The sequence below is a fragment of the Pipistrellus kuhlii genome, unplaced genomic scaffold, assembly GCF_014108245.1.
Source record: "Pipistrellus kuhlii isolate mPipKuh1 unplaced genomic scaffold, mPipKuh1.p scaffold_m20_p_1, whole genome shotgun sequence".
In the NCBI taxonomy this organism is placed as follows: domain Eukaryota; kingdom Metazoa; phylum Chordata; class Mammalia; order Chiroptera; family Vespertilionidae; genus Pipistrellus; species Pipistrellus kuhlii.
The window spans coordinates 85,942,876-85,954,632 of NW_023425404.1; the positions used below are offsets into that span (position 1 = coordinate 85,942,876).

The 11,757-nt window shown below is 40.3% G+C and overlaps 1 non-coding gene and 1 pseudogene across 1 annotated transcript; one reads left to right on the plus strand and one right to left on the minus strand.

The window, feature by feature from the left end:
• Positions 1-2,972: 2,972 nt before the first annotated feature.
• LOC118716595 lies at positions 2,973-3,656 on the plus strand (annotated as a pseudogene).
• Positions 3,657-10,672: 7,016 nt separating this feature from the next.
• On the minus strand, positions 10,673-10,832 carry LOC118709550. Its single transcript, XR_004985044.1, has one exon. It is a non-coding gene; the product is annotated as a U1 spliceosomal RNA (small nuclear RNA).
• Positions 10,833-11,757: the final 925 nt, after the last annotated feature.

Sequence of the window (11,757 nt, forward strand, 5' to 3'; positions counted from 1 at the left end):
CTCTCTTTTTTGTTTCTTGATTAGTCTGGCTAGGGTTTCATCAATCTGGTTGATCTTTTCAAAGAACCAGCTCTTGGATTTATTGATATTTTGTACTATTCTTTTTATTTATTTTAAAACATATTTTTATTGATTTCAGAGAGGAAGAAAGAGGGAGAGAGAGAGACAGAAACATCCATGATGAGAGAGAATCATGGATTGGCTGCCTCCTGCAAGTATCCCACTGGGGATCGAGCCCACAACCTGGGCATGTGCCCTTGACAGAAATAGAACCTGGGACTTTTCAGTTCGTAGGCCAATGCTCTACCCACTAAGCCAAACCGGGTAGGGCTGTACTATTCTTTTTAGGCTCTATGTCATTTATTTCCATTCTGATCTTTATTATTTCCTTCCTTCTACTTGCTCTGGGCTTTTATTGCTATTCTATATAATTCATTTAGTTATAGGGTTAGTTTATTAGTGCTTTTTCTTGTTTCTTGGGATAGGCCTGTAGTGCTATGAACGTCCCTTTCAAGACTGCTTTCACCATGTCCCATAGGTTTGGAGTGTTGGAGTGTTCATTTTAATTTGTTTCCAGGGATAGAGAGTTAGAAACGTCGATGAGAGAGAATCATCAATTGGCTGCCTCCTGCACACCCCCACTGGGGATGTGCCAGCAACCAAGGTACATGCCCTTGACCGGAATCGAACCTGGAACCTTTCAGTCTGAAGGCTGATGCTCTATCCACTGAGCCAAACCGGTTTCAGCTTCTTTTGTCTTTAACATTTGCCATTTTAATTATGATGTATCTAGATGTGGGTCTCTTTGGTCTCTTTGTTTTGGACTCTCTGTGCCTCTTGAACTTGTGTGACATGTTCTTTCAACAAGTTAGGGAAGTTTTCTGTTATTATTTCTTTAAACAGGTTCTCTGTTACTTGTTCTCTTTCTTTCACTTCTGGTATTCCTATAATATAAATATTACTACATTTTATGTTGTTCCAGAGCTTCCTTAAACTATCTTCCTGCTTTTCAATTCTTTTTTCTATTTGCTGCTCTAATTGGGTATTTATATCTACCTTATTTTCCAAATCAGTGGTTTGATTCTCTGCTTCATTCAATGTATTTTTAAATACCTTCCAGTGTGTTCTTGATGTTAGATATATCATTCTTCATGTTTGTCTGGTTCTTATTCATGGCCTCTAGTTTCCTTTTTATGCTGTTGTAATTTGCACTGCATTTGTTAAGCATCTTTATAACCATTGCTTTGAACTCTATGTCTAATAGGGTGCTTGCCTCCATTTCATTTAGTTCTTTTTCTGGAGATTTCTCTCTCTCTCTCTCTCTCTCTCTCTCTCTCTCTCTCTCTCTCTCTCTCTTTTCCATTTTGGGGTTGCTTCTTTGTCTCCCCCATTTTAGCAGTCTCTTTATATTTGCTTCTATGCATTATATAGAGCTGTTATCCCTGAGTCTTTGTGAGATGGCTTAATGTAGAAAGTGTCTTGATGGATCCAGTGGTGCAGTCTCTTTATTCACCTGAGCTGGATGCTTTAGTGTGGGAACCACTCTAGAGACAGTCAAGACCAATTAAAGTATAGAGGCCTTGTCAATACATAGAATGTCTAAGGCCACTCTGTGCCTAGGCTAAGATACCATAAGCGGTGCAAGGACACAAGAACAAGAACTCCATGGTATACTGCACATGCATACCCTTCTGTAGCCACAATATGATTGATATAACTATTGGCACGAAGCCTTCTTTGTCTCTGGAATAATATACAAGTTAAGCATCAACTAGTCTGCTGGAATGTGTTACACATAGATGTAAGGCTACAGAGGCCAGCCAGTGTGCCGGGCAGGGGAGACAGGAGAAGCTCCTGAGCCTGAGAGCTCAGATACTGCTATGATATAGGGAGTGAGTTTAGAGGCAGCATGCAGCTGCTCTGGTGTAGGCACAGAGGCTATTAATGGTGCTACTGCTGATGTGTGGGGAGGATATATTTACCACCTGGTGTTCGGTTGCCTATATAGGATTGCTGAGAAGGACTGTCTTGTCTGATGGCTATGTGGCCACTGGCTTCTGCAATAGGCACTGATTCTTATACCCCCACAACCTCTCATGGCTTCTCCATCTAAGACCCAGTGTCCAAGGAGGTCCCACCATAGGAGGAGAGGCTCGGACTCAACACCTGTACCTAATGAGCAGAGGATGAAGGAGGAACTTGGACTAAGTTCCCAACAGTTAGTACAGTGGTCAGGGTTCGAGAAGGTACCTGCCCTGGCATAGTCAGGAAGAATTAGAAGAATATATGGACTCAGAACAACTCAGAGCAGCAGTGCTCATGCAGAGCTCTTGCTGTCTCTGACATCTAGGAATACTCCTTGCATACATTATTGGGCTCTCCTATTATAATTGGGACTTGATTGTCCTTCCATATGTGGGAAGGACCTCCCCTCTGACTTTGCTGCCAGTGAGGTTCAACCCCAATTTTGTCGTGCCAGCTGTTATACAGGTGCTGACAGAATGGAATAAGATAAAACAGGGCCAAACCAGAAACACCATGAAAATCAAGCTACTCAATCAGCAACAGGAAAGACTATGAAGGAAAAAGAAAATAAAGAAAAGAAGAGAAGAGAAGAGAAGAGGAGAGGAGAGGAGAGGAGAGGAGAGGAGAGGAGAGGAGAGGAGAGGAGAGGAGAGGAGAGGAGAGGAGAGGAGAGAAAGGAAAGGAAAGGAAAAGGAAAGGAAAGAATAAGGAAAGGAAAGGAAAAGGAAGAAAGGAAAGGAAAGAAAAGGAAGGAAAGGAAAGGAAAGGAAAGGAAAAAGGAAAGGAAAGGAAAGGAAAGGAAAGGAAAGGAAAGGAAAGGAAGGAAAGGAAAGGAAAGAAAAGAAAAGAAAAGAAAAGAAAAGAAAAAAAGGCGTACTAAGAGACACATGATCAAAGACTTAGAGGAGTATAAAGAAAAAAGGAGAGAGCTTCAAGGATGGCTGGCAGCATCCTCTACCATGATCATGTGGGAGAGCCCCAGCATGAAAACAGCAGTGTCACTGATAAATGCAAAAAATAACGGAAGATTTCTATGATGGCTCACATGAATTCTTCGAAAACTTCACCTCAACACTGAGAACAGTTCCCATGAAGAAGAGGAAGAAAAACTGCAAGCTGTATTTTCTCTTGAGAAACAAGATCTTCACTTAGTTCTTGAAACAATATCATTCATCAATATATCACAATGTAAAGCCTGCAGCTTTGCAGCAGCAGTTGAAGAACACTCATCTTACACAATATAAAGCAGAAGGATTTATCAATATTTAGTCTTCCATGGATCAAGAAACAGTTGGAAAATTCAGCCGGTACCAGTTTGGCTCAGTGGATAGAGCGTAGGCCTGCGGACTGAAAGGTCCCGGGTTCAATTCCTTTCTGTTAAAAATCAATAAAATATATTTTTAAAAAAAAAGAAAAAGAAAAAGAAATAAACAGTTGGAAAATTTAGACCGAGAATTCTCACTCACACAAGCTAGAGATGGTTAGACGGCAGTTTAACCTTCAAATGGCTTACTCAGATCAAGCAAAACTAAAATCTCCTCAAGCTGAGTTACAAAAGATTCAAAGAGTCTGGAGAAAGTTTTGTAGAATTTGTTCACAAGGAATTGATTTTCATAACCATACAAACATAGCTGGATTCTCTTACCTGATGTTCTTGAAGGCTGGTTTCTCCATCACACCCTTGCCACTTCATCGTTTTGCTTGTCAGACAGACTGCCAGGTTGTGTTTTTCTGAAGGATTCGGTAGTTTGTTTTTTTCTTATAGATCATAAGTTTTATCACTTCTTAGACAAATAGTAGCTAAGGGAAATAAATCATTTTCTGAGAACTGAGGTTCTAATATTCATTCTCTAGTTCCGTGAGCCAACAGCAAGCAATTGTTAAGGACACTTTTGCTTAAAAAAAAAAAAAAAAGAAAGAAATGAACACCATATTGTTTTTACTGTCCTATTTTTGCTTTATTGCCTAGTAAGTTTACTTTTTACATACTTGATGACACCTGTAGGTATCAAGTAGGATGCATTGATACAAGATATATTGTGTACCACAGAATACAGAATTTCAGCAATTACATTTACAAAAGTAAAAAGCAGCCCCATGCATCAAACACATTACAGTATTTTTCCTTTAATATAATTAGTATATTTTGCTTTGGAAATAAAATAGGAAATAAATTAAAAATATAGCTGGTGGTAGTTATCCAGTGATTCCAATGTGAGCTTCTTTGCCCACCTTTACTTTTTCTCTGAGTTTAATGATTTAATAATAGTCTAGGTTTTTGTATGCTTTTCTTAATACTGAAATTAATAATGATTCACTTCATAATGTAGGAGACAGATTCAGATCATGAATAAAAAGAATTGTAATGAGGAAAAAAAGAAAAAGGGAGAAAGAAGAAAAATGGATATATGGAAGCAAAGAGAAAGCTAAAAGAACTAGCACAGGGCCCTAACCGCTTTGGTTCAGTGAATAGAGCATCAAAAGTCCCAGGTTCAGTTCCGGTCTAAGGCATGTACCTTGATTGCAGGCACATCCCCAGTAGCAGGTATGCATCAGGCAGCTGATTGATGTTTCTCTCACATCGATGTTTCTAACTTTCTCTCCCTCTCCCTTCCTCTCTGTAAAAAAAACTAATAAAATATATTAAGAAAAAAGAACTAGCAAGAAAAAAGAAGAGGCAACAGAAAATAAATGAAATAATAATAATGAAATTAAAATGTAGTGATAATGGGTATATTAAGATACAGATAGGAAAAAATAAGATGGAAAACAAATGAAGAAAAAGAGAAAAATAAAACAAAATAAGAAATGTTAACAATAAGAATATGCTAAAGTGTTAGATTAAAGAATAGTGTTAAAATAAAAACATTCAAGCCTGTAAATAATTTTTGTGAGATTATTTGAGCCACATTGTTGACAATTACCAAGAAGCAGAATCTCAATGGACTGGAATAATGCTCCAGAGAATGGCAGTTTTTCACCTGTTCTTATACATTGAATCAAAGGATGAGTAGGTGGGTTACATGAAATTCATTAATGATAGATTAGAGAGGCAGGAGAAAGAAAAGTGGGGAAACTTCTGGGATTGGATAAAGAGTAAAATGATAGACACATACTTCTTTTACTTGGGTGGGTAGTAGGATACGGTAGTTAATAGTCAACAATTAACATGGTAACAATAACAATGAAGGAATTTGTGTATCTGTTTTGGTTCCAGGACATTTGGTTGTAAAGGGTCCAGAAAAAAAAAAGGGCAGTTACAAATTACTCTGAAATTTCTTTTTTTTTTTTTTTTTAAGTGTGAAAGAATATTTTCACTGTAATTTTTTTTATTTTATTGATTTTTTACAGAGAAGAAGAGAGAAGGACAGAGAGCCAGAAACATCGATGAGAGATATGTCCCTGCAACCAAGGTACATGCCCTTGACTGGAATCGAATCTGAGACCCTTGAATCTACAGGGTGACATTCTATCCACGGAGCTATAATAAATCGGTTAGGGCTATTCTGAAATTTCAATGATACATTATGTAGATTCAAAAAGACAATAAACTCAGTTAATATAAAGATTGACCTTGTTAGAGAAGATACCCATCTAGGAAGTGACTACCGTATTTTCCGGCATATAAGACGACTTTTGAAATGGGGGAGGGAGGAGGGAGTCAACCGAAAATCGGGGGTCATCTTATATACGCCGAGTATATCCCGAAAAAGTCTCGATATGCCGCTAAACAAATTTTGCAACTCGATCTCGCACCAATCACTGCAAGGCTGTTTGGACCGCCTCTCTAACTCAGCCAATCCAAGCAGGCTTTTTATGCGAGCAAATTATACATGTTCTGTACCCGAAGCTACACTGTGTTCTAGTAAAAAGCCTGCTCAGATTGATCAGAGTCAGAGAGGCGGTCTATTAAAAAAAGAACTGGTGTTGCCTCGGAAGTGGGGGGTAGACTTATACAGCGAAAATAGGCCTAAACCTATGTTTTAACTGTAAAATTAGGGGGTCATCTTATACTCCAGAAAATACGGTACCCACCATAGCTGCTTTTTTTAAATTTTTTTTTAATCAATCTTTATTGTTCATATTATTACAAAGGTTCCTCATTTCTTCCCCCCTCCACTAGGTTCCCACCCCCCATTGTCCTCATCCATAGGTACACAGTTTATGTCCAGTCTCTTCCTGCATCCACCACTCCCCTTCCCCCCCCTCGAGAATTGTCAGTCCACTCCCTTACCGTATCTCTGATTCTATTATAATCAACAGTTAATATTGTTTATCAAGTTTTTTAATTTCCTTTTTTTTTTAAATTAATACACTTTTATATTTTTAAGAATAAATTTCAAAATCTAATAATTTTAAACCTTGTTTTTTCTGCCCTGGGAACTGAGAAGCAAACTTGTTTACATGTAAACTTGCCTTTAGGCTATCAAAAGGTGTAGCCTTTCAAATGTAAATGAACACATTGTTTAAAGATAGCCTCTGGCTAGAATTGGATTACCTGTTCTGGGTGGGAAGGGCTTGTCATTCCCCTTCTCCATTAAAATTAAAGGGTTAGCTTTAAAACCTCTTTTTGGCAAGAGACCTTAAACTTTCAGAACTTTACATTTTTCAGATAGTAAATCAATTACTTAGCATTTTCTCAAATCAATAATACCTCCACATGCCCAAGGATACACTTCACACAAAAGACACATCCAAATAGATCAATCAACCTCATCCAGACAGCACACAAGGCACTCACAGATCAACACCCCAGCGCTATACTAACTCAACACATCCAGATCTAAGTCTTCATCACTTGATTCAGCAGACCCTCAAGTTCCCCCAAAAGTTTCCAGCCATGTCTGAGAAGCAGCCCTGAGGCATGGGCAGGTGAGGAGTGAGCTGTTCCGGGCCCAGCAGCTCTGGGCCTGGCCTTTGTTGCTCCAGGCAGCTCCACACCCAGCTGCTCCGGGTCTGGCTACTGCTGCTCTGGGCCTGGTTGCTCCCGATACGGCTGTTCTGGGCCCGGCTGCTCTGGGTCTGGCAGCTCTCGGCTTGGTTGCTCTGGGCTTGGCCTCTGCTGCTCCGAGCCCGGCTGCTCTGGGCCTGGCTGCTTCCAACCCGGCTGCTCTGGGCACAGACGCTCCAGGCTTGGCCGCTCCTGGCCTGGCTGCTCTGGGCATGGCTGTTGCTGCTCCAGGCCTGGCAGCTCCCAGCCTGGCCACTTCAGGCCTGACTGCTGCTGCTCTGGGCCTGGATGCTCCCAACCCGGCTGCTCTGGTCCTGGCTGCTCCGGGTCTGGCTGCTCCTGGCCTGGCCGCCCTGGGCTTGGCCACCTCCTCCCCAGGCCTGGCTGCCACTGCCCCAGGTCTGGCTGTTCCGGGCCTGGCTGCCACTGCTCTGGGCCTGGACACCGCTGCTCCAACATTTTGTCATGATTTTGTATCCATTCAGCTACCCTATGTCTTTTGAATGGAGCATTTAATCCATTCACATTTAATGTTATTAGTGATAGGTACTTACTGATCACCATTTTAATTCTGTATCCTAGGTTTCTCTCTGTATTTCTTCTCATTACAGCAGTCCCTTTCACATTTCTCGTAATGCTGGCTCAGTGTAGATTAACTCCTTTAACCTTTTTAATTTTTAATTTGGGAAGCTCTTTATTTGACCATCTATTTTGAATGATAGCCTTGCTGGATATAGTGACCATGGTTTCAGATCCTTTTCATTACCTTGAGTACTTCATGCCATTCCTTTCTGGCCTTAGAGATTCTTATGAAAAATCGGGTGTCAGCCTTAAGGGAGCTCCTTTGCAGGTAACAAGTTGCTTTTCTCTTGCTACCTTTAAGATTCTCTCCGTCTTTAATTTTTGTCATTTTAATTATGATGTTTCTCAGTATGGGCCTGCTTGGGTTTTTCTTGCTTGGGACTCTTGGTGCCTCCTGAACTTGTATGACTTTTTCCTTCACCAGGTTAGGGAAGTTTTCAACAATTATTTCTTCAAACACATTCTCTAAAACTTTCTCTCTTTCTGTCTCTTCTGGCACACCTACTCAGCTAATATTTTTATGTTTCATATCCCAAAGCTCCCTTATGCTTTCCTCCTGCTTTTTTTTTTAATTTAAGAAATCTTTATTGTTCAGATTATTACAATTGTTTCTTCTTTTTACCACAATAGCTCCCCTCCATCCAGTTCCCACCACACCCTCTGCCCTTACCTTCTCCCCACTGTCTTCATTCATAGGTGTACCATTTTTGTCCAGTCTCTTCCAGTATCCCAAACACCCCATTCCCCCTTCAGAATTATCAATTCACTCTCTTTCTATGCCCTTGATTCTATTGTATTCACCAGTTTATTCTTTTCCTCAGATTTTTAATTCACTTGATTTTTGAATTTGTTAATATGTATTTGTTATTCATAATTTTATCTTTATCTTTTTCTTCTTCTTCCTCTTCTTAAAGAATACAGTTGAGCATTTCATATCATACTGGTTTGGTGGTGATGAACTCCTTTAGCTTTTTCTTATCTGTGAAGCTCTTTATCTGAACTTCAATTCTGAGTGATAGTTTTGCTGGGTAGAGTAATCTTAGTTGTAAATTCTTGCTATTCATCACTTTGAATATTTCTTGCCACTTCCTTCTGGCCTGCATAGTTTCTGTTGAGAAATCAACTGACAATCCTATGGGTGCTCCCTTGTAGGTAACTAACTGTTTTTCTCTTGCTGCTTTTAATATTCTCTCTTTGTCTCTTGCTCTTGGCATTTTAATTATGATGTGTCTTGGTGTTGTCCTCTTTGGATTCCTTTTGTATGGGGTTCTGTGCTCTTCCTGGACTTGTAAGTCTAATTCTTTCACCAGGTGGGGTACTTTTTCTGTCATTATTTCTTCAAATAGGTTTTCAGTATCTTGCTCTCTCTCGTCTTCTGGCACCCCCATAATTTTGATGTTGGTATGCTTGAAGTTGTCCCAGAGGCTTCTTACACTATTTTTAAATTTTTGGATTCTTTTTTCTTTCTGCTTTTTCAGTTGCGTGTTTTTTGCTTCTCTGTATTCCAAATCTTTGACATGATTCTTGCATTCCTCTAATCTGCTTTTAGGTCTCTGTATAATATTTTTTTATTTCAGACAGTGTATGTTTAATTTCTACTTGGTCCTTTTTCATATCTTTGAGGATCTCATTAAATTTATTGGCCTTTCCTAGGAAATTCTTTAAAAAAACCTTTGGTTTTGAGCTCTATATCCAGTCATTTGTTTTCCTTCATTTCTTTTGTTTGTGATCTGTTTCTTTGTCTCCACATTTTTGCTGCTTACCTGAGTTGGTAGGGTGGCTTTGTGTGCTAGGTGTCCTATAGGGCCCAGAAGGTCAGCTTCCCCAGTTACCTGGAGAGGGAGGGGAATACTCTTGGTGCATTCCTTTGTGGACTGTGTGTACACACTTATTATAGTTAAGTCTTGATTGTTGTCAGTGTCACTGGAAGGAATTGACCTCCAGGCCAAATGGCTATGAGGACTCGCTAAACCCACACCAAATGGAAGGACTCTGTGCTGTGGAGGCATGCTTATGGAGCAGGACTTCTTTTGGTGGGGTTTTGGTGCTCAAGTCTGCCTCTTGAATGTGTCTCTTATGGATGTGAGTAGTTGAAATATGGTGTTGTGTCACACTGACCACTAGGTACATTGGTTTCTGGATCTCCAATGGGGTGCAGGTCAGCTACTGTCTGAGGCCACCCAGCAGGAGCTACAGCAAGAACTACAGTACCGTATTTTCCGGCGTATAAGACGACTTTTGAAACAAAAAAAAGTCAACCAAAAATCGGGGGCAAAAGACTAAAATTGCACAAAAGTTACCTGCAGATCTTGAAGCAAAATAAGTCTTTTCTTTGAAGTGGGGGGTAGTCTTATACAGTGAACATATGCCTATGTAAACCTGTGTTTTAACTGTAAAATTAGGGCATCGTCTTATACGCCAGAAAATACGGTATTTTCCTCTTTGTTTGGGGTTTAGAGGTTTTGGAGCTGTCTGACCAGAGCTGCAGTTTGTTCAGTTAAGCTGCCATTGGGCAGGCCATTCACCTGAAAAAGCAGCTTCTCAGAGCTTGGGTGGGTTTGTAGATTGTGCAAGACGGAGTTTCAGGGAGTCACTAGGGTAGAGTGTGGCAAACAGTGATGGCTGCCAGACAGCCATCTCTGCATCTTCACATTTCCAAGGCTTCGCATCCCGAGCCCCAGCGCAGTAAACAATGATTGCTGGGCGCACCTCTGCAAGAAAGTCACCCTCACTTTCTGACCGGATGACAGTCAGTCCAGCTTCTCCCCCATAGGTGTTTGGGTCCCCAGCATCTCCCTGGAAACTGGTGTTCAGAGTAACCAGGAGCTTGTCTCCCTTCAGGTTGAAAAAACCAGCACAACCAGTCACCCACTGCCAGTCTAATTTGCATGCCTCCCATACCTCAGCTTTTCAGCGCTTGTGCATGTCTCAATGCTCTTTTCTCTTTCCTTCTCATTGTAGTACTTCCACTCAGCCAGATTTCCCATGGTTCTGGGTGATAGATGTTTTGTCTTTTAGTTGTAGTTTTGAAATTGTTGTGCGAGGAAGCAGTTTAGGTGTTTTCCTATGCTGCCATCTTGGTTTCCCTCTGTTTGTTTGTTTATTTGGTTTTTTATAGAGCACAAACACAGTCCCCCACTACCACAAATTATGCAGTCAAATTTTCCAGATTTTGGGAAATCACAGGGATCAGCATATCCAGAGTGCAATAGATAAGCTTCACCCTGGAGAAAGCATCTTCCTGATCATGGTATCCCACCTGCCAGGTAAGTATCCTCCTGTTTTTTAATTTTTTTTCTTTTTTGGTTCTCTGATTGAGTGATTATTTCATAGCCTATCTTCTAATTTACTGATCTGATCCTCAACTTCTAATCTGCTGTGTATTCCTTTTAATGTGTTCTTTATTTGTGCTTGGTCATTCTATATTTCCTATTGTTCTTTTTTCATAGTTACTATCTTTTCTCTTGCTGTTGAGCATGTTTGCCATCATTATTCTGAACTCTATATTTGATAAATGTCTTATCTCCATTTCATTTATCTCTTCTTCTGGAAAATTCTCTTATTCCTTCATTTGGGCATTGTTTCTTTGTCTCCTCATTTTGGCTGACTGTTTGGGTTTGTATCTATATTAGGTAGATCTACTATGCCTCTCAATCTCTTGTACAGGATTGTGTCACTGTTTCTGAATAATTTCATCAGGCAGTGACTCAAAGCCTCCAGAAACCTGCCTCTGCTTGCAGACTGATTGGATTCAGTCTTAAGTAGCTTTCAGGAAATTGTCCACAGGTGTGGTTAGAGTTTTTCAAACAAGGTGGGGCAATTTCTTCTTGGAGGCTAATTATTATTATTAACGTGCCTCAAAAACTCCATACCATGGGGCAAGGTGTTTTCCAATAGGGTAGGTCAACTGTCTTCCTTCTCCCCTCTCCCCCACACTCAGGAAAACCTGCCTGGATAGTAAATGTCTACATGAGAAAGATGATCTCCTCAGCATGAGAGAATGACTCAGCACAGGAGATGGGGTGTCTGCTTTCTGAGCTCTAACCCCAAAGTCCCAGTCCTGGCTTCTATTCACACAGCTCCAATATATTCTGTCCTTCTCTTCCAGAGTACAAGATGAGTAGCTGCACAAGAAATGTTTTTAAAATTTATTTTTATTGATTTCAGAGAGGAAGGGGGAGGGAGATAGAAACATCAAT